The sequence below is a fragment of the Danio rerio genome, chromosome 16 (assembly GCF_049306965.1).
Source record: "Danio rerio strain Tuebingen ecotype United States chromosome 16, GRCz12tu, whole genome shotgun sequence".
Taxonomy (NCBI): domain Eukaryota; kingdom Metazoa; phylum Chordata; class Actinopteri; order Cypriniformes; family Danionidae; genus Danio; species Danio rerio.
In genome coordinates this window covers 57,605,001-57,610,312 of record NC_133191.1, presented here as the reverse complement: position 1 = coordinate 57,610,312, position 5,312 = coordinate 57,605,001, and the positions used below count along the sequence as shown (strand labels likewise).

General features: G+C 30.3%; 1 protein-coding gene across 1 annotated transcript in view; it reads right to left on the bottom strand.

Moving 5' to 3' along the window:
- Positions 1 to 4,845: 4,845 nt before the first annotated feature.
- Positions 4,846 to 5,312, bottom strand: part of LOC108179657 (uncharacterized) — a 20,980-nt gene continuing 20,513 nt past the window's right edge. The window contains exon 8 of the mRNA XM_068213866.1: positions 4,846 to 5,312. This exon is cut by the window's right edge and continues 1,186 nt beyond it. The gene's annotated coding sequence lies outside the window, so the exon portion shown is untranslated.

Genomic DNA, 5,312 nt, shown 5'->3' with positions numbered 1-5,312 from the left:
GGGGGAAAACAGACAATTCGTGCTTTTTCATTGGTGTGCGGGAGGAGAGGGGCGCGCAGCCGCTATGGCGAGCTGGAGGAGTCAAACATAACGCGCTGTTTGTTTGAGTTCCTCACGCGCTCCTGACAAGGTCACACACTGCTGCTGCTGTGGCATTTACACACACACACACACACACACACACACACACACACACACACACACACACACACACACGTGCAGTGGCTCTAAAGTGAAGGGCAAAGGTTTCTACTAAAGGTATTGTTGTTAACAGAGAGCTAAAACACATTACCTCCGTGGTTATTGGAATAAACTACTGTAACGTACGATTAAGAAAATTATATTTAAACAAACCAATAAGCCAACATGCACTGGAATAATACTGAAGTTTACGGTTAATTAGAATACACTGTGAATAAAAAGGTCTGGTGTGTTTGTGAATAAAACGCTAGTGTTTGGTGTGTAAACGAATATAAATAGGACTAAAAGTGTAAAGTTGGTGTTTAAACGAATATAAATAGGATTAAAAGTGTAAACAAAATATAAATAGGATTAAAGTGTTAAGTGTGTTGTGTAAACATAATATAAATAGAATTAAAAGGGTAACGTTTGGGCTGTAAACAGAAAATAAATAGGATTAAAAGTGTAAAGTTTGGTGTGTAAACAGAATATAAATAAGATTAATAGTGTAAAGTTTGGTGTGTAAACAGAATATAAATAGGATTAAAGTGTAAAGGTTGGTGTGTAAACAGAAAATAAATAGGATTAAAAGTGTAAAGTTTGGTGTGTAAATAGAATATAAATAGGATTAAAAGTGTAAAGTTTGGTGTGTAAACAGAATATAAATAGGATTAAAAATGTTACGTTTCGTGTGTAAACAGAATATAAATAGGATTAATAGTGTAAAGTTTGGTGTGTAAATAGAATATAAATAAGATTAAAGTGTAAAGGTTGGTGTTTAAACAGAAAATAAATAGGATTAAAAGTGTAAAGTTTGGTGTGTAAATAGAATATAAATAGGATTAAAAGTGTAAAGTTTGGTGTGTAAACAGAATATAAATAGGATTAAAAGTGTAAAGTTTGGTGTGTAAACAGAATATAAATAGGATTAAAGTGTAAAGGTTGGTGTGAAAACAGAAAATAAATAGGATTAAAAGTGTAAAGTTTGGTGTGTAAATAGAATATAAATAGGATTAAAAGTGTAAAGTTTGGTGTGTAAACAGAAAATAAATAGGATTAAAAGTGTAAAGTTTGGTGTGTAAACAGAATATAAATAAGATTAATAGTGTAAAGTTTGGTGTGTAAACAGAATATAAATAGGATTAAAGTGTAAAGGTTGGTGTGTAAACAGAAAATAAATAGGATTAAAAGTGTAAAGTTTGGTGTGTAAATAGAATATAAATAGGATTAAAAGTGTAAAGTTTGGTGTGTAAACAGAATATAAATAGGATTAAAAATGTTACGTTTGGTGTGTAAACAGAATATAAATAGGATTAATAGTGTAAAGTTTGGTGTGTAAATAGAATATAAATAAGATTAAAGTGTAAAGGTTGGTGTTTAAACAGAAAATAAATAGGATTAAAAGTGTAAAGTTTGGTGTGTAAATAGAATATAAATAGGATTAAAAGTGTAAAGTTTGGTGTGTAAACAGAATATAAATAGGATTAAAAGTGTAAAGTTTGGTGTGTAAACAGAATATAAATAGGATTAAAGTGTAAAGGTTGGTGTGAAAACAGAAAATAAATAGGATTAAAAGTGTAAAGTTTGGTGTGTAAATAGAATATAAATAGGATTAAAAGTGTAAAGTTTGGTGTGTAAACAGAAAATAAATAGGATTAAAAGTGTAAAGTTTGGTGTGTAAACAGAATATAAATAGGATTAATAGTGTAAAGTTTGGTGTGTAAACAGAATATAAATAAGATTAAAGTGTAAAGGTTGGTGTTTAAACAGAAAATAAATAGGATTAAAAGTGTAAAGTTTGGTGTGTAAATAGAATATAAATAGGATTAAAAGTTTAAAGTTTGGTGTGTAAACAGAATATAAATAGGATTAAAGTGTTAAGTGTGTTGTGTAAACATAATATAAATAGAATTAAAAGGGTAACGTTTGGGCTGTAAACAGAAAATAAATAGGATTAAAAGTGTAAAGTTTGGTGTGTAAACAGAATATAAATAGGATTAATAGTGTAAAGTTTGGTGTGTAAACAGAATATAAATAGGATTAAAGTGTAAAGTTTGGTGTGTAAACAGAAAATAAATAGGATTAAAAGTGTAAAGTTTGGTGTGTAAATGGAATATAAATAGGATTAAAAGTGTAAAGTTTGGTGTGTAAACAGAATATAAATAGGATTAAAAATGTTACGTTTGGTGTGTAAACAGAATATAAATAGGATTAATAGTGTAAAGTTTGGTGTGTAAATAGAATATAAATAAGATTAAAGTATAAAGGTTGGTGTGTAAACAGAAAATAAATAGGATTAAAAGTGTAAAGTTTGGTGTGTAAATAGAATATAAATAAGATTAAAGTGTAAAGGTTGGTGTGTAAACAGAAAATAAATAGGATTAAAAGTGTAAAGTTTGGTGTGTAAACAGAATATAAATAGGATTAAAAGTGTAAAGTTTGGAGTAAACGCTATAAACATGATTCAGTGTAACGTTTGGTGTATGAACAGAATATAAATAGGATTCAAAGTGTAACGTTTGGAGTAAACACTATAAACATGATTAAAAGTGTAAAGTTTGGTGTGTAAACAGAATATAAATAGGATTTAAAGTGTAAAAATTGGTGTGTAAACAGAATATGAATAGGATTAATAGTGTAAAATTTTGGTGTGTAAACTGAATATAAATAGGATAAAAGTGTAAAGTTTTGGTGTGTAAAAATAGGAATAAAACTAAAGTTTGGTGTAACACTATAAATATGATTTTAAATGTAAAGTTTGGTGTGTAAACAATATAAATAGGATTAAAAGTGTAAAGTTTGGTGTGTAAACAGAATATAAACAGGAATTAAAGTGTAAAGTTTAGTGTGTAAACAGAATATAAACAGGAATAAAAGTGTAAAGTTTGGTGTGTAAACAGAATATAAATAGTAATAAAACTAAAGTTTGGTGTAAACACAATATAAATATGATTAAAGGTCTAAAATTTGGTGTGTAAACAGAATATAAATAGTAAAACTAAAGTTAGGTGTGTATACACAGAACCTAAATAGGAATAAAAGTGTAAAGTTTGGTGTGTAAACAGAATATAAATATGATTAAAGGTCTAAAATTTGGTGTGTAAACAGAATATAAATAGTAAAACTAAAGTTAGGTGTGTATACACAGAACCTAAATAGGAATAAAAGTGTAAAGTTTTGTGTGTATACAGAATATAAATATAGGAAAAACTAAAGTTTGGAGTGTGTAAACAACAGATAGGAATAAAACAAAAAAGGTGTAACTAAACTGAATATAAATAGGAATAAAACTAAAGTTTGGTGTGTAAACAGGATATAAATAGGAATAAAAGTTTAAGATTGGTATTAACACAATATAAATGATTAAAAGTGTAAAGTTTAGTGTGTAAATACAATATAAATAAGAATAAAAGTGTAAAGTTTGGTGTAAACAGTATAAATAATTAAAAGTGTAACATTTAGTGTGTAAACTGAATATAAATATATAGGAAAAACTAAAGTTAGGTGTTTAATGAAAATAAAATATATAGGAAAAACTAAAGTTTGGTGTGTAAAGAGAATATAGATGTGAATAAAACCATAAAGTTTGGTGTACAGGCACGTGCACACATAGGGCTCAACCTGTGCAGTGCACATGCCCTTTTTAGTCTTGGATAGAAAGTGCCCTTCCAAAATGATCAAAAGTGCCCCCGCGACGCGGCACACCCTCGGTCCCGCTCTTCAGTAAGCGCGCGACAACACAGCTGATCAGAACGTGCACGACAACACCGCTCTTCAGTACACGCGCAACAACCCCCCCCCCACACACCCCCTCCCCCTCCCGCTCTTGAAAAATTTATCCTGCACATGCCCTTCGGACGATCTCTGCACGGGCCTGTTGGTGTACATCATCAAATAGATGGGAATGAAACTAAAGTTTTGCACATCTCATCTGAATATAGATAAGAATAAATTTGACAAAGTACTGCTGCAAACAGATCTACAGATATCATATAAATATAGTGCTAAAACTGTACATATTTTAAATGATTTGGAATTTGTATCTGCATTGTGTGACTGAGGTGTGCAAATGCTCTAAGGTTGTCGCTGCTGTTTATTTGTGATGGTGGGGGTGAGATATTTCTTTGTATTGAGTTATTAATAATTTAGCATGAATTTATTCTGATAAAAGATATAGTTGTGGTCAATATGATGGAGTTTACATTGTGCATCGTAACAGCAGCAAAACTCATATCACCGCATGTTTTTAACCACTGCACATTTTCTGCTGTTGTTTGACTGAAATCTATTAGCTGCATTAGAATCTGATGTGGTTGTTTTCAGTGTTTCGAGCGCCTGCAGGTCTTCACACGTCTGCACGGTCAGCAGCAGCTGTGGTTTCTGAAGAAGAATGAACAGAGTTTGCTCATCTTATAATAAAACCTGCTTTCCTGTCAGTGTGATGAGGTGTAATTCAAGAGGAACTGATAATAAAACCTCTCCCTATCTCACAACCATACAGCACTCCTGATTAAATATCATCTAAACTCAGATGGGAAGTTTAAAAACGTACTTTTTTTAACTACATGGAAAAATAATAGTCTAAAACGACACATTCATCCAGAAATTGCTCAATTTCACAAACATTTACACAAGAAATGGCCAATAAAGCAATGAATACAAAAACACACTCCAGTAATGTTTATTTACAATGCAAGACATGTTTTGTTAACATTTTATTTTAATTAGTCTTTGATGAACATGTTAGTAATCACAATTAATTATGCACTAAAAAACTGGGTCATTATATACATATCTATTTAATTACACTCTTAAAATGCCGGGTTATTTCAACCCAATTCTGGGTGCAGTGTGGACTAACTGCGGGGTTTATTTTTTAAAATTAAATTAAAAGGACTAAATTTAACCCAATGTTTGGATTAGTCCATATTTTACCTAATGTGGGTTTAAATGACCCAGGATTTCTTAGTGTGTATGTGAAAACACTCGAGTACTCTTTATTTACATCTGTAAAATATTTTGATAACACTTTAGGGTGCTTTCAGGTGTCTTTGATAAAGATGTTCCACATACAGTATATACTATATGCAATTAATGATGCATACACTAAAAACAATGCTGTGTTGTTTAAG